Source organism: Plecotus auritus (assembly GCF_963455305.1).
Source record: "Plecotus auritus genome assembly, chromosome: 7".
In the NCBI taxonomy this organism is placed as follows: Eukaryota; Metazoa; Chordata; class Mammalia; order Chiroptera; family Vespertilionidae; genus Plecotus; species Plecotus auritus.
This window is the reverse complement of record NC_137774.1, coordinates 21,983,196-22,002,160: the sequence shown is the minus strand read 5'-3', so window position 1 is coordinate 22,002,160 and position 18,965 is coordinate 21,983,196. Positions and strand designations below refer to the sequence as shown.

Here is an 18,965-nt window from a genome sequence, read left to right as displayed (position 1 = left end):
CTCTTTATACAACTCCTAGTTCCAAAAAGGATTTAAAGGGGCTTACAAAAATATAAACAATACAATACTATTAAAATAGGTTAAGAAATTAGGGTAGGAGGAATAAAAGAAAAAAGGAGAGTTAGGGTATAGACATGCATGCTATTAAATTGCTAAATATTTACTGAATTTCAGTTGCAAATTTGGCTTTGAGCTACCCAGTAACCAAGGCAGAAAAGAAAATAGCAGTTATACAGTTTATATTTTCTATAAAATAAAAGAATCTTGGTTGTTCAGGATACAGATTTTTCTCAGAGACATTCTATGAGTAGGAGACAATGAGGAACCCAGTGGACAAGTACCCCAGCGCTCCCCAAAAGTTCCTACCATGTAACCCTCTTGCAAGACTGTCCCTCCATGAAAATAGACATCAGAACAAACACCAAAGGGACTCAATGCAGTAAAACAGATTCTAACAGGGTCACGTCAGGGCAGCCTGAGAGCATGGCTTTCTGATGGTCTGGCTGGACCCAGCGATGCAGACTCTCAGAGGAATGGAAGAGCTGCAGCGCCTTCTGGCAATGGTCCATGAATATCATTTATCACAACCAGGCTTTTGAGTAACAAAAATATGGGCAGCTCCAACGTGCCAAGCCCAAACACTAATACGTCTGAATGCTGACACTATTTGGCCCTGCTGCTGCATTCAGCTCTCTCATGGGCTGCTTGTCCCTAAAACTCTCCCTGATGGGCCTCATGGTGCCCCTCTCATGTCTCCCTGGCTGCTCCTCTTCCATCATCCTCCTCCTTGGAGGTGCTCCCCTGTGTGCCTGTGTTCTCATCTACACCCTCCAGTCTTCTGAACCTCTGCCTCCCGCTCCTGAAACCTGGGTCCCTTTCAAAAGGATGCCTCTATCTGGCGCCTCGGATGGCACTGCAAACTACACCATCTTTCTCCTTCCCTGTGGCTCCTATCACCTTCATCCCAAATTCTATTCCTTTCTCCTGGAAGCCCAGTTGCCCAAACAGAAAACACCCTTGATTTTCTTCTCTTCCTTCTCTGTCATACTTCATCTGTCCCCTAGACCAGTGGTCGGCAAACTCATTAGTCAACAGAGCTAAATATCAACAGTAAAACAATTGAAATTTCTTTTGAGAGCCAAATTTTTAAAAAATATATATTTTATTGATTTTTTACAGAGAGGAAGGGAGAGGGATAGAGAGTTAGAAACATCGATGAGAGACAAACATCGATCAGCTGCCTCCTGCACACTCCTTACTGGATATGTGCCCGCAACCAAGGTACATGCCCTTGACTGGAATCGAACCTGGGACCTTGGAGTCCGCAGGCCGACCCTCTATCCACTGAGCCAAACCAGTTAGGGCAAGAGCCAAATTTTTTAAACTTAAACTTCTTCTAACGCCACTTCTTCAAAATAGACTCGCCCAGGCCGTGGTATTTTGTGGAAGAGCCACACTCCAGGGGCCAAAGAGCCGCATGTGGCTTGCAAGCCGCAGTTTGCCGACCACGGCCCTAGACGGCTGGCTCTGGCTCTGAAAGACACCCTCCCAGTCGCAGCACTCACTGAGTGAGCCCAGTCCTCTCCCATCCTGAACCACTGGGAGAGCTTCCTGACTGGGCTCCCTGACTCAGCGCTTACCTCGCCAGCCCATTCTAGAATTCTATTTATACAACACAATCTGATCACATCTCTCTCAAGTTTCCCAGCAGCCTGCAGGACTAAGCCCAACACCTCAGGTGGCACCAAGAACCTGGTGGCTTATCTTCTCATCACCTTCCCACCTCACTCCAAACCTGTTTCCCCAGCAAACCAAGCTCCCTCACTGCCTTACCTCAAGTTGTTTCAGCCTCCTGCAATACCTTAACCTAGCTTCTCTGCTAGTCGATGCCTCTCGTCCCTTAATACTAGCTCAAATGAGACACTAAGCACAGCTGGTGGCAGCCTTCCTCCAGCAGGCACCCTGCCCCCCCCCCTCCCTTTATCACACTGTTCCTGTGTCTGTCTCCTCACCAGACTGGGAACTTACTGAAGTCATAAGTCCAGTCTTTACCCAGCCCCTCCCCAGAGCCATGGTTTGCCCAGGCCTCCTACCTAGTGTCCAGCACATTGGAGATTCTTGGTAAGTGTTAACTGAGTAAATGAATGACCGCCCGTGAAACCATGCTGCCCTATAACACTGATATTTTTTAAATCTCCTTACTTACTTTGCCCCTATGCAGGACATATAAAATATCTAACTCTGACCCTAGCCGGGTAGCTCAGATGGTTAGTGTGTCTTCCCAAGGCTGTGTGTTCGATCCCTGGTCAGGGCACATGCAGGAGGCAACCAATGGATGCATAAATAAGTGAATCAACAAATCAATGTTTCTCGTTTCTCCCTTCCCCCCCCCCCCCTCTCTCTCTCATCAATTAAAAAAATCAATCCAATGCTGGACATGACTGGGATTCACACACCATTTATATGTCACAAAGTTCAAAAGGCAGCAAACTCTTGTGACCTCAACTCACTTGGGCTGGCAGTAGTCTAAGACTCAGTGCTGTGGAGCCATGGAGCCATGTCTCCCATCCACCCCACCATATGGACCACTGGTGGTTTCACTGGCTGTTGTCTGATGGCAGAAACATTTCCCATTTCGCCTCCCCTGGCCCTTCACACCATTTCTTTGCATCACCTAGGGCAGCTTCTGGACCCCTAGAAAAGCCCTTAGACTGTCAACACAGGAACCTTCTTTTTCCTGGGGTGGTCCCCATAAAACCCCTAGGGTGGTCTGAGCTACTGCGTTAAATGACTGAGTTAGGGAAAAATGAAGAGTCAGGTTTGGTTCAGGCCGAGAAGGGGCCCACGAAGCTTGCCTCGCTATTCCACATATAAAAGAGGGCCAGACCTGCCCTTTTCTTCCAACCCCCGGAGACTGCCACCCTCAGCATCAGTCCTTTTTTTTGTATTTGGCCATGCTCAGAGATGACAATCCTGGTGAAAACAAAAGAAATCCATTTTCTCCATGGTCTGGGACCCAGAGAGGGACCAGACACAGCTAACCTTGAATTTTAATCTATAATATGGGTGGGGAATGCCGGACCAGCGTGGCTCAGTGGTTGAACATCGACCTATGAACCAGGAGGCCACAGTTCGATTCCGGGTCAGGGCACATGCCCAGGTTGCTGGGTATGCAGAAACAGGAGGCAGCCAATTGATGATTTTCTCTCATCACTGATGTTTCTCTCATTCTCTCCCTTCCTCTCTGAAATAAAAAAAAATATATTAAAAAATAATAATTTAAAAAACAACAACAAAACAGGGGTGAGGAACGTCCAGCCCGAGGGCCATATAAGGCCTATAAAATCATTTGGCCTGGCCCTGCCAAGGCATCAGGGGTGAGTTAATTAAATGTGTGACCAAATATAGCAGGCTAATTTTTAAGTTGATAATTTTGTGACCTGAGAATGATATTATAAATATCCAAATGGCCCTTGGCAGGCAAAAGGTTTCCCACCCCTGATCTAAGACAACATTTAGAAGAAGCATCAAGAAAACATTGTTGAAAATAGGGAAGAGAAGTGGCCAATCTTCAGAAGTTCCTTGCCCAGGGAGCCCTCTGCAGAGCATCCTCCAAGCCCCATTAAGTCAGGTCCCCTATTCCACATGCAGAGCACTTTTCACAGTTGTAGCATTTTTATTAAAGTCATTATTTGATTGCCATCTGTGTCTCACACACTCAAGTATCAACTATTATTTACTAAATAAACAAATGTCCTTTGGACTATGGGTACTGTGTGGCCCCGAGATTCCTCTTTAACGGCTGCTCCCCCAGGGCACAGCTGGAGCCCCTATTAGTTACAAACCATCCATCCCCGATCTGTCAATACAATTTCATTGTTCAGCTGTCAGCATGCCTTTGGCTCCCCCACTTGAATCTCCCAATTCAAATAAATCCAAAACTCTAGACTCTGACATCTGTGGCTGGGCTCCCTTCCCTGCCTTTCCACAACTGGAATTTGGAAATTAAATTTAAAACTCAAGAGAAAGAAAGAGCAGAGGCACTTTCAAAAGAATGTCTGTAGGTCTCAAGTCCCAGCCTTCACCAGGACAAAGCGGGACATATTTTGTTCTAAGGATTATTAAACTGTCACCTAGTGTTGCCATTGCTTGAAGGAAAGGAAACGGAGTCAGGAGGAAGAGAGGGACTGATGTAGAGCAAATGTGTGGATTTCTCCTGTTACGGGAATGGCAGACAGGTTTTAGTAAAAATTACAGCCTCTTTTCTCTTTCACGCCTGGCACATCAAGGGGGTGGGGGGGGACGTGCACTGTGCCAACACAGCCTTTTCATATCATTTGAGAAACCTCCACAAAGCTGGTTGTTGATGGGTCAGCCTTCCTACTAGATTGTGAGCCATTGCTGGCCAGAGGCCAGGACTGGTTAATCATCCCTCATACCCAGCCCAAAGTCTGGCTGGCAGTGAGAGCTGAAAAAAGCCTTGGTGGAAAAGGTGGGAGTGTGGGGAGGAGGTAGGGAGGAGTCAACTGAGGCTCTGCAGCAACAAGTCAGTTAGCCTCCAGGACTCCACAATTTCTTCATTTCCTATTGTGGGCCCCGGAGGGGGCACTAGGTGCGCATTTTCTCAGTTAATCCTCACAACAACCCAGGGAGGCAGGCATTAAGATGACCTGTTTGGAAGTACCAGAACCAACATTTGAATCCGGGGCCCTCACCCTGCCACCCCTCATGGATTCTTCAGCTTAGACAAGCCAGAGCCAGGTCTGAATTTGTGCCTCCTAGGTTCTCGAGTCCTCTAGAGCACTAAGCAGAGTATCTCCCAGAGGGAGAGTAGAAATCAAGTAATTATAATGCAAGACAAAGATGTTAAGTTCTCTTTAAAACATTTTCAGACTCTCAGGGTTGGCTCAATGCTACAACTTTTAATTACAGAAACCTGAGAAAACAGATGAGGGTAGGGAATAACCTGAACCAGAAGGTGAATCAGAGACTAGGCACAAGAAAAGCGAGTTTTCAGTATCTTCCTGCTAATGGGCTGTTTGGCTTGGAGGCTGCAGTCATGTGTGGGACACTTCTTTCCTCAAATCCTGAAGGAAACAAGTTCAGAATCACATAAGCAAAACTTACCAAAAGCCCTATTTGTGTTTACACAGTACGTGTTCATACCATTAAAGCAGTAAATACTGAAAGAGAATTCATTTCTACCTTATGGTCCATTTGGTAGTGGGTCAATTTAGGGAGGGATCCTTTCAACAGACAGGGACTGAAGTGGTAAAATGGATGACATGCACAGGAGTCATACAAACGAAAGAAAAGAAAGGGAAGTGGAAAAGGAGGCCAAAGGTCAAAGATATTAATTAGGTGGCTGGTTTCTGCCAGGAAGAGCAATGCCTTAGTGATTTCCAGACCTCAGACATGTGTGGATGGCTGCACTGGAGAAACCTGGGAGCTATTTCTTTTGATTAGTAAATGCCTGCTTTTGTTAGATTCCTCATCCTGAACATTCTGACTGTATCCACCTTCGGTTGGGCAGGGAATTCTTAATGGCAGCCGGGATGGAAGAGCCCTAAGGATAGTTTCACTTTTGAGGAAGCCTATTTATTATCTATGTCAACCAGCCATTGTTCACAGGCTGCATGCTCAAGAGTGCCACTGTGAATGGAAATCACGGTTCACTTCCATGGAGTTATTCTAAACTGTGGCAATATCCCAGCAGTCTCCTTTCCATATCTCCTGTGCCTACTGAACATTCCCCACTCACTGCCTCTTATGATCACACCTCTGTGGCTCTGCACCCACTGTTCCCCCTGGAGTGTTTCTACATGTGTAAGTCCTCTTTATTCTTCACCGCCTCGTCTTCAATATGCCTACCCTTTTCTCTGTATCTCTGTGATGACTTTAAAGTCTACCTTGTTTTGTACTCTAGTTACTAACACATATGCCTTAATTGCTCTTAGGTGCAGAGGCCATGTTTAACTCATCCTTATCTCCCCAAGGTCTTATATCTGTTCAATGATTATCACCCGGCAAAATAAAACAAAACCCAAGGCTGAGTTTCAGCCCCAGGCCAGAGGTTCTCTTCTCTCACTCAAAATAGAAATCAGGCAGGATGTGTTCCAAGTCTGCGCCCTCTTGCCCCAGGTCCTCCCAACCAGAACACCATGGGAAAACAAAACAAAATTAGTATTTCCTTTAACTAAATTTAATATCAGATCAAATTAAAGCACTTGCTTCAGTCCAACCAAACTCAGCCACTGCTGGTACCCAGAAGACCCTGTCTGAGGCTCGGGGGCACCCATTGGCCACCTGAACATCAAGCTTTCCTTCCTGGAGATCAACAAATAGAGCTCCAGACACCAGAGGGTGTCTTCACTCTGAGCTGACAATCTAGTTTCAGATCTGGACACACCACATTCTCAAGACCTCAGGGGAGGGCTGTCGGCCCTGTAGCTCAGGAGACGGGAGAGCACACAACATTGCTGACTCAACCAGGAAATAGGAATGTGGGTGGCACAGTAGCACCTCAATGGCAGAATGCTCCTTTGCCCTATCAGAGAGGAGGCAGGCTTTGCCTAGTGTTGAAACATTCTGGGCTATTAGGGTTTTAGTCAGGAGCTGGTGTTTTTCCAGAATGTACAGGAGTAGGAAGAGCCCTGGGCCTAATAAACAAAAGGTATGGTTTATAGTCTGTGCTTTGCCCTAATTAGCTCTGTGTCTTAAGTAAGCCCTTTTCCCTGTTTGAGCCTCAGCGTTTATCTCTCTACAACGTAATACATAAAATAGGTGTTAATGCCCAATCCAGTATATGCCTAATTAATAAAAAGTTATAAGTCACTAACTTGAAGTTAAAGAAAATAAAAATTACAAGTTTCACATCAGAAAAAATTAGGATGCAGGGCCCTATAGTTACTAAATTCAAGCCACAAATTTGGCTTTGTGCTTCCTGGCAGCCAAAGCAAAAAGAGAAACATGATCAGCTATAAATTTCCAACTGTCCAAAGAAAAATCATAACAGTTCCTTGGAAGAGACAAAGCTTTTCGGAGAACTTGATTCTGAAAGTAATTTCTCCAATTAACTTTTCAAAGTTGCAGCTTAAGTTATCAACAATATAAACCCTTATAAGAAATGTAGTATCATGGTATACACAGCTACTTCAGACAGTGTCCCTCCAAAAAACAAAGAGCAGGACACCTCATCGCAGGGAAAACAAGTTGGGGGGGGTGGGGGGGTGGGGGCAGGGAATCAATGGCCCCAGTAAACAGCTTTCAGTTGCCCCACCTGAATCCAAGGATAAAAGAACAAGTAGACAACATTTCCTTCCAAAAACTTCTATAAAAGTTATTTCTTCCGCTGAAACTCGGTTTGGCTCAGTGGATAGAGGGTCAGCCTGTGGACTGAAAGGTCCCAGGTTCGATTCTGGTCAAGGGCATGTACCTTGGTTGCGGGCACATCCCCAGTAGGAGGTGTGTAGGAGGCAGCTGATCGATGTTTCTCTCTCATCGATGTTTCTAACTCTCTCTCTCTCCCTTCCTCTCTGTAAAAAAAAATCAATTAAAAAAAAGTTATTTCTTCCATATGGGTATTTATTTACAGTTATGCATTTCTAAATTCCATTCCAGTTCTGAAAGATCCAAGTGACACTTTGTCTTCATTTACGTACACGAATTTAAGACTTCTGTGGATGAAAAAGGGGTTCTCCGAAAAGTAACCTCACAGGATGATCTCATCTTAAATTCCTAAGAGGTCATGGTGGGTAGTCACACCTCAGACAGGTAACTTTTTTAGTAAAAGGTTTACATTTGCCTTAAACAAACCCTGTCCCCATTGTTGAGCATCTAGGTCAACATACCTTTGAAATAACCACCCTCAAGAGGGCACATAATCTTGTTAACTGCCCTGTAATCCAATCCCAGCCTTGCTTTCTCCCACCTTCATGCAATCTTCCTTAGATTGGCTCAAATAACCTCTTAGGTCAGTGGTCGGCAAACTGCGGCTCTCGAGCCACATGCAGCTCTTTGGCCCCTTGAGTGTGGTTCTTCCACAAAATACCACGTGCGGGTGCGCAGGTACAGTGCGATTGAAACTTCGTGGCCCAGGCGCAGAAGTTGGTTTTCGGCTCTCAAAAGAAATTTCAATCGTTGTACTGTTGATATTTGGCTTTGTTGACTAATGAGTTTGCCGACCACTGTCTTAGGTTGACTCGTTCTTATGTTGATAACGTAGTAGTTTTTACCTCTTACTGCCCGTTCTCAAATCAATGTTTTGGGAATTCCTGCCAGTCAGAGAGGGAGAATCTACCTATTAGCATCAGTGTGTTCACGAATAGCTAACACCAAGTGCTCAGGCGCCAGGCTCTGCATCTGGTTTCCATGCATTCTCTCATTTAATCCTCCCCTCAAGCCTGTGTGACAGTAACTATTATTAGTCCCATTTTACAAATATGGGACAGAGATTTAGAGAATTTCAGCAAATTGCCCAAGATCACAGTGATAATTATTCAGATTTTTCTGGTTCCAAAGCCCAGGCAGGCTCTTAACCCTACTTATAATGCCTCCTAGTATTAATGAAATGTGATTACTGGTAGAAATGCTTGTGTTGTTTTATCTCTTCTTCTCTTGAAAATAAAGTACTATTTCCTACTCTTGGAGACTCAGCCTTGGCTCTTACGTCATTCATTCATTCACTCCAACAACACAGATATTTTAGCCAGTGCCACTCCCTAACAGGCACTGTCAGCAGTGAGCAAGGCAGAGGAGCTCTGCAGCTTCCAATGTAGCCATCAAGTAGACAAGGTATGTCCAGATGGCCTTAAAGGTCTTTGGAAAAAAATTAAGGAGCTTAATTAAGAAAGGTTAAAGGGCAGGGAGGAGAGGAGCTGTTCTAGATAACTGGTCAGGGCAGGGCTCTCTGAGACCCAAGGGAGAGAAGCCAATCATGCAGAAATTTGGATGAAAGGCGTTCTGGAAAGAGGAACTGCCAGTAGGAAAGGCCCGGTGACAAAAACAAACCACCTGCAGCTGGATCCGAGGGAAGCAGAGTCGACCAGGTGAGGGCTGGTAGGAGATAAGGTAGGAGAGGTTAGGGGAGAGAGGAGGGCCTCAGAGAAAGTAGTTGGATTATGATTGAAAAGTTGTAAACAGGGGAGGAGCATAATCCAATTTACTTTTACCTCCCCACCTCCCAAGGTTACATTCGCGGCTCCCAAGTGAAATTCACGTAGGTTTGGCCCTAGCTGGTTTGGCTCAATGGATAGAGCTGTCAGCCTGCGAATTGAAGGGTCCCAGGTTCGATTCCGGGCTCGGCCCCCAGTAGGGGGCGTGCAGGAGGCAGCCAATCAATAATTCTCTCTCATCATTGATGTTTCTATCTCTCTCTCCTTCTTCCTTCTTCTTTAAAATCAATAAAATGTATTTTAAAAAAAAATTCAGGTAGGTTTGGTTCTTTAGGATGAAAGTCAAGTACCATCACCTTTTATTTTGTTAAGGATAATATCACTGAAAACTATCAACTCTAACAAAATACCTTTAGCCTGCAGGCCCTGGCTTTCCATCACTGAAGGCGCAAGTTCAAAAATATTCTTCTTTTTCCAGAGCTTAATACTCACTTCATGCTAAGAATGCAATTTTCAGAGCATCCAGTGCTTTGGTCCATAGATCCTAGGGAAGTGACAAGATAATATAGAAAGGAAACTGATCCTGATCCTCCATTTGAACGGCACCTGAACATCTCTGCCCTCTGCTTTTCCTCGCCTAGGATATCCTATCCATTGCCATCCTTTTGTTGCTTTCTTTTTTCCATTGGCTCAAAACAGTCTCAGTGTGGCCTGCTTGTCCAAAACTGAGCATCATTAATGTCAACAATCCTACAGTTAGTAATCCCATATAAGGCATACCTTTGGCAGGAAGGACCTCAGTTGAATTTAAATTTGGGCAATTTAGAGTTCTTTTTGAAGCTAAATGGCAGCTTTAATTCAAGGAAATTTTCTTTCTTTTTTAAAAAAATATATTTTATTGATTTTTACAGACAGGAAGAGAGAGGGATAGAGAGTTAGAAACATTGATGAGAGAGAAAAATCGATCAGCTGCCTCCTGCACACCCCTTACTGGGTATGTGCCTGCAACCAAGGTACATGCCCTTGACCAAGAATCAAACCTGGGACCCTTGAGTCCGCAGGCGGATGCTCTATCCACTAAGCCAAACCGGTTAGGGCAAGGAAATTTTCTTTTACCAAAATTTGGATACAGTAACTCAGAGGGAAACATCCAACAGATCTGTGTATGTTTGTGCTCGAAGGTAGAGACAGAGGTAACAGCATTAGAAACTGGATGACTAACAAATCCACATGCAGACAGGAGCCTGAGCTGTCACCACAGGAAAGAACCAGGACCAAGGAAGACAAGGAGGTGGGGCACTGTGCCTCTTATTAACAACTGTTGACAGACAAGCCTGTGACACTACCCCCACCCCCACCTCCAAACAAAAACAAAACCCTAGGCCTGCACTTCCCCCAGACTACAGAGCCTGGAATACCCAGATATTAAACAAAATCGACCTCTTCTGCTGGCCATTTGTTAACATCCAAGGCACAATGACTGTGTTGCTAACTCAAAACCATTAAAAGTCATTAAAACAGTAATGATTTGAACGCAATCTGTGAAGAGCATAGCTAAATCCTCCGCACTACTCATGACCCCAACCCCAGGCATCTAAAAACATCCAGTGGCACAGAACAGAGAAGAGCAGCCCTCAAATGGGGTGGGGATAGAAGGGAAGGGGCGTCTATCTCTTCTCTTATGGCCAAGTTTCATGGCAGCTGAAAGCCAACAACACTACAGGCTACTGAGACAGGCAGGTGAGAGACTAAGGTTTGCACAGTGTGGGTCACATTTCTGACTCAGGCGTTGCACACTTCATACCCAAGTTAATGCCTTTCATTGTTCACTGCCCCCAATCCCACTAGGTCAGAGTTTCTTATCAACCACCTGCATCACAATCTCATGGCCCACTTATTAAAAATGTGCCCCGCTGAAAATAAACATTACCAGAGTGGACTGACAAACTGCATTTTTAAACATGGCCAAGGTCATCTTTATGCACATCAAGTTTAAGGACCTCTGCCCTAGACTCTAGGCTAGGGCCTAGAGCAATATTTCTTAAACTGTAGGCCTAGAGTTATTTGGTCAAGAAATCAAATTAATGGGTCATGACCAGCAGTTTTTTTGTGTGTGTGTGTTTTAATTATAAGTAGAGCATACTGTAGGTAGTAAGGGCAATTGTTTCCTGGAACTTATCACAGCTCTGGGATGTAATGATGTAAAATGTATTCCTTACTGTTGTAAAATGTATTCCTTACTGATCCAAAAGTTTGAAAACCCCTCTCCTAGGAGGAAAAGTTTTCTTGTGTATGGTGTTTAATTTTCTATCTTCCACCGCTAACTCCAAGCCTGACTTCCGTTCAAGTACAAGTTATCAAGGCAGATCCCAGAAATGCTGTTATCAAATCTTAAACCGACAAGGCCAAACCGAACTGAGGAGGGGGATGAGCCCAAGGTCCCTTTCTACTCCAACCAGGCACCCTTATCACGGAGCTGGGGACAAGGGACAGTGTCAAAGGGAAGTTTGCGCAACTCTCCTCAGGCTGGAGCTGTCCTTGATAAGAACAAAACTTGTAGCCACTTCTATCACCGTCCAGAAGAATTAATATATTCCTCACCAGGGCAAGAGGCAGCCTCCGTATGAAGTGCTAAGGCAATGAGGGAAGAGATGGACAGAAGTCACATTCAGGTTCAGCCCACATCTGCAAGTCCTGTGGCAGTGATTAGGTCAAAGGAAAGCCAGGGAAGGTTCAATCCAATCCTACTGATCACAAGGTCAAGTTCTCAAAATCAAGAGCTCTTAGAGCATCAAGCATGTGAGGTCAAGTCCCACCCAAGCCAGTGACATGTTTATCTTGGGCAAGTCGCTTAACTTCTCAACCTCCACCCTCACCCCCGCCCTAGGCTCCTTGCACCACTGATGCCCTGTGAACAAGTGGGGTACAGGGTAGCAGTTCCTCTTTTTGCCCACTGCTCCAGGACAGGGAGCCCCATCGTGCATATCTTGCTGGATCTGAAGAGAAGAAAAAGGGAGGCAAGGTAAGGAAAAAGGACGAGTAGCTAGCTGTCTTGTTAGCTTTCAGACTCACGAAGCAAGGGCTCACTTCAAAGAGCCTTAAGTCTCCAGAAGAGCAAATGGAACAGCAGGCCAGAAAGCAGCCCCCTCCCCCTTCCTTCCCCTCCCCCTCCCGCAAAGCCCTGAAGCAGTTTCACGTGCCATTCACAGCAGCCCGTGCAGAGCCGAGAAAAACAGGACACTCACTCACTTGCCTTTAGAAACAATTGTAAACTGAGAGTGAAGTCGGAGGTGGCAGGCTCCTGGGCTGGGTCCAAAAGAACAGGTGGTTCCCCCAGCCCCCAACCGGAGAAAAGCCACCACTTGGGTAAAGACACCCAGAAGAGGTCAGCGGCCACAGAGGGTGAACTTAAAGCAGGGAGTTCCTGAGAAGTAATCGCTGTAGAGGCCCCTACATTCCGTCGGGCAGGAGAGAACTCGCGCCCACCCGCTTGGCAAGGGCACTGGGGAGGCGCCGGGAAGCGGCCAGGCAGGAACTCGGCTGCAGTCACCTCGGCTCGAGGCCGGCCGAGCGCTCCCTCCCGGGAGTTTTGAAGCAGCCAGTCTCCCAAAGGCGGGGTCCCCGAGGACGGCGCTCCAAGACCCATAGTCTCCAGCAGGCAGTCAGCCTCACCCGGGACAGAAATGTCCAAAGCCCCCGCCCTGGCCCCCACGGAGTCCGAACCCACGGAACTTATGCTAAGAAAGAAGCAGCGATCGGGTCTCCAGGTCCCCTCGGCCCAATCGCCACCCCAGACATGCCCAGTTCGCCGAATACGTTCTAGACCCGCACCCGAGGACCCCGCGCCACCTCGGCTTCCTTCGCGGGCCACCGCGAGCCCGCCAGTGTTTGTAAACAAACCGGTCACGTGGCCCCGGCAGCCAGCTCCCCGCCCCCTGCGCTCGTGGCCCCCACGAAGACCCCACGCCTGATTCTGACTCGGCCGTGCTGGGCAGAGAGCGCCGCGCTCCGCGAGATGGGGCCGGAGGGGCCGCGGGATCGGTGCCCAGTGCTGGGTGCCCGGAGCTCACGCTGTCAGCGCGTCCCATGCCCACGCGCGCTCGGCCTGCACCGCGCTCCGGATTTGCTTACCCGGCTGCAAGCTGCACCGTCCGGCCCGCGCCAGGCTTGGCTCCACGGGGATGCGCCGAAGCAAAGGACCGCCCGGCCGGATCCCGGGCTCCGGGCGCTCTCTTAAAGCCACAGTCTCCGCCACTGCCGCCGCCGCCACTCTGCATCCCTCCGGGTCGGGGCTGGGGGCTGCCCTATGACGGACGCGCCCCCGCGCCTATCCCCTCAGCTCAGCACATAGCAACACGCCGCGGGTTGGCTCGGCACGGCCGCAGCCACCCACCCCGAGCCAATCAGGAAAAGACGGAACTCCGCCCCCCGCTTCCCCTACCTCCCACCCCCCACCCCTCTGCCCTGGCGGGGCTTGGGTGCGGGGAGTGTTGCGATTGCCGGGTCTGGCCCCGCGAGGCTCAGGCCGCTGTACTCGGCTTACCAGGGCGACTAGCCAGAGGAACGGAGAGAAAGGGTGATGAGAATGGGAGGGCTCTCAGCGTCTGGGAGGAGATCTTTTATTTGGGTTTGGGATTTGTCCCCAGGTCAAAACTGGGATTCCCAGAACCTGGGGTAGGGAGAAGGGAGGTTTATAGTGCTTCTGCTTAAAGGTCCAAAGATGGTTACTCTCCTTACACCTTAGCCATCCCTAACCCAGAGCCTAAGGTAACTGAGGAGGCCCTCAGATCCTGGGGCTGTTGAATAAGATAGTACCAGCCCGGCCCAACCAGGCCCTACTCAGAAGCAAACCATTCTCCCTCTTCTCTCTGCTCTGCTAGCCATTTCGGTGAGCTCAAAGTAGGAAAGAGCCTTTAGGGAAATTGGTTGGCGCTCAGCCGCCTACTGCTGCTGATTTTCCAAGACTTTTAGAGGGAGACGGGGATGGTAACCCCGGGAGAGTAGGTGGGTCAGTGACCAGAGGGGAGGAGCCCACATTCTGGGTCAGTGGGGTGGTGCTTTTCAAGGAACAGAAGGTTAAAAAATAAGCCCAGGGCAGTCAGGAAATTCAGGGAGGCACCAGGTGGGTGGAGTGGGGCAGTCTCCCAGCAGGAAAACAGGTCAGTTTGAAAAAGAATGCTGGCAGGGGTCAGGGGAAGAGAGCGGCCCAGCCTTTTCACTTGGCCACTGAGGTTCCTGCAATTCCTCAGAGACCAGAAATGAGAATGGTAGAGGGGTGGGTCCCCTGGTGGTTCAAACTTCACCCATAACTCCATCCAGCTGTGTTTAAAATATATTTGATTCAATTAATATACATTGCATTCAAATTGTATTCAGTTAATATAAGTTGCATGGTTGGGTGTGAATCCAGTCCTAGTGTTAGTAAAAACAACAAAGCTACCTTAAATACATCAGTATTGTACATGTCTATCAGTCTCAAATGTGCAGTTTCAGTAAAAGCAGGAGCACCATGTCACTATTCACAATTGACAAAATTTGAAAGTCTTGCCGAAACCGGTTTGGCTCAGTGGATAGAGCGTTGGCCTTCGGACTGAAGGGTCCCGGGTTCGATTCAGGTCAAAGGCATGTACCTTGGTTGCGGGCACATCCCCAGTAGGAGGTGTGCAGGAGGCAGCTGATCGATGTTTCTCTCTCATCGATGTTTCTAGCTCTCTATCCCTCTCCCTTCCTCTCTGTAAAATATCAATAAAATATATTTTTTTAAAAATTTGAAAGTCTTAAACAAACAAACAAAAAAGGCTTTTGAGATAAGGAAGAACCCTGAAAAAGAAAGGTTTAACACTTAAACCCTTAATCTAAGAATGTGAGATCGATTCTTTGGATTATCAAAAGCTTGATTTCTAGCCTTTGGGCCACCTCTTGGGCAAATGCCTTTGTCTCTCTGGGCCTTGGTTTTCACCGTATAAAAGGCAGAATGAAATAGGATGATCTCTAAAGTTCCTTCTGGCTCCAAAATTCTAAGTAGGGCCAGAAAATCAAACCTATTACAATGTTTCCAAAATATTCTCCTAGTGAATATTTGTGTTGACAGATTATCACTCCCTAACAGTAGATATTACATTAGTTTAACACCCTAGGATATTGGTATGTTATGTAACAAGATTGGTGGCTACTGTTTCTGTTTAAATAAAAGATAATGTTAGCTAAAGAGGACAAGCCTGGTGCAGCGGTTGAGAGAGAGATCTGAGGACCCCTGCAGGCCTGCTGTGGGTATGCAGGGGACTCTAGGATCAGGAGACAATTGAACTAGCCAGCCAGTCAACACAAAATATTTAAGAAGCCTGATAATGTCCCCTCCCAGGCAAAAGAGTCAAACATCCTGAGTTGTTAAGTGAGAGTAAAACAAAGTCTTGGGTGAAACAAAGTAGCAAAAGTGTTTTCCCTTCCTCTGAAAGCAAGCACCTCTAATTGCCCCTCAGTACACATTTACTCAGGGCCCATTAAGTGCAGAATTTCCTGCTTGACCTGGAGGATAGTACACATCTGAATAATCTACTGAGAGGAGAGAAGCTGAGGCTAATGGAGAGTGTGTGAGAACAGGCAGATATTTACCCTATAAGGCAAAAAAGAGACGAACAGCCCTGGCTGGTGTGGCCCAGTTGGTTGGAGTGTTGTTCCACACAGCAAAAGGTGGTGAGTTCAATTCCACATACCCAGGTTCCTGGTCCCGTCGGGATGCATGTGGGAAGCAACCAATTGATGTTTCTTTCTCTATCTCTTCCTGAGAGAAGGAGAGAAGTGAGAGAGAGAGAGAGAGAGAGAGAGAGAGAGAGAGAGAGAGAGAATTATTCATATTTAGCTAAAGGCCTCTTTTTTAAAACCCTTGGCAGTAACATTTTGACAAGTACCTGGCCTCAAAGACAGGTTATCAGCCTGGCTTTGTCAGTGGCTCAGTACCCTGGTGTCCTCTGTGTGAGGCCAGATTCATTCAGTCCCAAAGTCTTTACAGCCATTCTTTTCCAGCATCCTCTCTCTCCAACCTCATGTTCCCACTGTTGCCATATCGGCGTCACTACTACAAGGAGCAAGGTCACTTTTATCTGCTCATCTTATTCCACCTGGTGTAGCATTTGACATGGTTACATCTTCCTTTCCTTCACCCCCACTCCAATCCATCAGCAGGTCCTGTGAGCTCTACTTCAACATGTATACATTTGTCTGTCTCTGTTGCTATCACCTGGTTGGAGCCACCAGCATCTCTTGCCCAGAGTAAGCAGCACCTGACTGATCTCCCTGCTTCCAACCCTTTCTCTACACAGCAGCCAGATGGTACTTCTTTAAAACAACCTCCTTAGGATGCCCCACGGGGCCTTCCAACCAGGCCTGCCCCTCTGTGGTCTTCCCCCATCACTCCTTTGCTCAGGCTGTTCCCAGTCGAGCTGGCTGCCCTTCTGTCCCTCAGATGCACCAGGCCTAGCCCTGTGGCCATTTTTTTGCATTTGCTGTTCCCTCCACCTGGGACACTTTGCCTTCAGAAGGCTGCCTCCGTGCCACTTGGCTTTCAGGTCAGACACCTCCTCCAGAGAGCATTCCCTGATTACCCAATCGTAAAGGCCCCTGCCCCTGCCAGGGTACTCTATCATCATACCCTCTCCCAGCTTATTTTCTTCATAACACGTATTGCTCTCGGAAGTTACCACGTTTATTTATTTGTTTTCAGACCCCTCCTGCTCTAAAGCGTAAACTCCACGAGAGCATCAGGGACTTTGTCCTGCTTCCTGTTGTATCCTCGCACTCAACCAGTACCTGCTTGTTGAACAAATAACGGAACAAGTGGATGAATATGCCTCCTGCCTCGCATCCCTGTCCCTACAGCTTCTTTCACTCCGAGTGCTCTTCTCTCCTTTCCCCCACTTCCCTCCGTCTCTGCCTTTTCCTCTCCTGGTTCCATCTCAAAGCCTTCTGCTTGATGACTCAGTCCAAAGGTCAGATCAAATGGCACTTCTGTGAAGGAGTTTCCCCTAACCTCCCTAGAAAATCTAATTTTTCTCTTCTCAGTACCCTCCATAGCACTTTATTCATAGCGCTGCCACATCACTCAACACTCGGCACTCCCTATTAAGAGTTATCAGCGATCCTTCCTCTCTGCCAGCCCCTCCTAGGATGGAAACTTATCAGATCATCTTTGTATTTTCAACACCTGGCACACGGGAGGCACTCCCTCATGGTTTATATCTCCGTTGAATTCAGTAGGGATTTAAGCAGAAATGGATAGGGTCTAGCGCCTCAGGGTATACGGATCAAGAGATAGCAGTCTGACTTTGAAGTCTGAGAAGTACAATCTAAAGCTTGGGGATATTCTATAATAAAAAGGAGCAACCTATATCTTAAAATCACAGTACCATGGAAATGTCCTGGAGGCTAAAGGCTGCTGGCTTACCTTACCGCCTGGGGATGCTGTCCCCTGGGCCTCTGTGGGGGAAGGCGGGCTGCTCCTGGCAGACCTCACTGGACCCCTCCTCCCACCTCTGCCCATAAGTAAAGCCCCATGACATCATGTCACAAAGGAGGGTCTGGTGCCTCCTTCTTGCAGACGGATCAGGTTAAGGTGCTTTGTTTCTTTATGTACAATAAATGCTTTCTCTGATCCTTGTCCAAGTCCCTCCTTTTCAGTCCTGAAAGTGGCTGGTTATATGCTTTTTAGGCTGTACGCGGGTAAGGTTGGACCTCCGCCCTCCAGAAATCCCCCTGACAGAACAGCTGCTATCATTTATTGAGCATATACTGTATACAGAGCAGTCTCCATCCTATCTAGTCACCGTTAATCCTCAAAGCAACCTGCAAGAGAGGTATTCCCCGCCCCCCCTTTTTAAACAAAGCTGATCCCATGGAAGTTGAACCCTGATTTTTCTGGCTTCAAAGGCCATGTATTCTTTCTTCCACAGTGTCCATCAAAGAGTGAAAATGCTTCTCTCCTCTTTAAATATCCCCGTCGCCTTTACAGGGAAACTCGTTCAGCACAAAGCCACCCCACAAAGCCAAGCTGAAGGCCCACAAACAAGGATTGTAAGGGCTCAGCAGTCCCATCTTAAAAACAAGGACAAGAATATTTACTTGGTGCTTTCTGTTCTGAGAGCTGCTATAGACGCTTTACACGTATTGCGTAATCTAATCCACTATTCACAACAACCTACGAGAGGGCACCACAGGTGTACATACCTTAACCACTGGTCCAAAATCTAAAAAGCTCTGAACATCAAAAACAAGCTTGACAGAGCTCATAATGGACAATTACAGGCAGTGGTATTCAATCATCATGATCCGCAGGGTAGAATGTATTTGTCAGGATCCTATGATGTTTCTTTATTTGCACAAGCTACTAAAATTACTCTCATGGAGTATCTTTACCTTTCCAATCCTTCCCACGTGGGCTAGTCTCAATATTTAAACAATCAGCTACAATACCATTAGGATGTCTCTCTTCAACATCCCGATGCAATAAACCATAGCTTTTCCTATACTCCACTTTCCAAAAAACAACAACAAAAAACCCACAAAAACGTTGGATGCAACTCATTTGATGGCAAACTTAAACTGATATGAGGTCATTCTTAGGTATTATTAATCCACCTAGTACATTCATATGTTTCTTATAGGAATATTAATGTTTGAAACAGCTCATACTTCCTAGGTTTTTATGTAACATACAACAGTATTTGTACTAAAATATTCTAGTATCTAAAACATCCACCTATCAAATATAGGATTGAGAACTATATTATTATCCCTGTTACAGACAAGTAAACGTAGGCACAGAGAGGTTAACTAATTTTCTCAAGGTCACACAGCTAG

General features: G+C 46.9%; 1 protein-coding gene across 2 annotated transcripts in view; it reads right to left on the bottom strand.

Annotated features, from left to right (window-relative positions):
• Positions 1–18,965, bottom strand: part of YPEL2 (yippee like 2) — an 88,159-nt gene that overhangs the window by 46,070 nt on the left and 23,124 nt on the right. The window contains exon 1 of one of the 2 annotated variants that reach the window (XM_080679851.1): positions 13,245–13,470. The exons of the other annotated variant lie outside the window; for it this stretch is intronic. The gene's annotated coding sequence lies outside the window, so the exon portion shown is untranslated. Of the gene's footprint in view, positions 1–13,244; positions 13,471–18,965 lie in introns of those variants that run through there. 2 annotated transcript variants of the gene reach the window in all.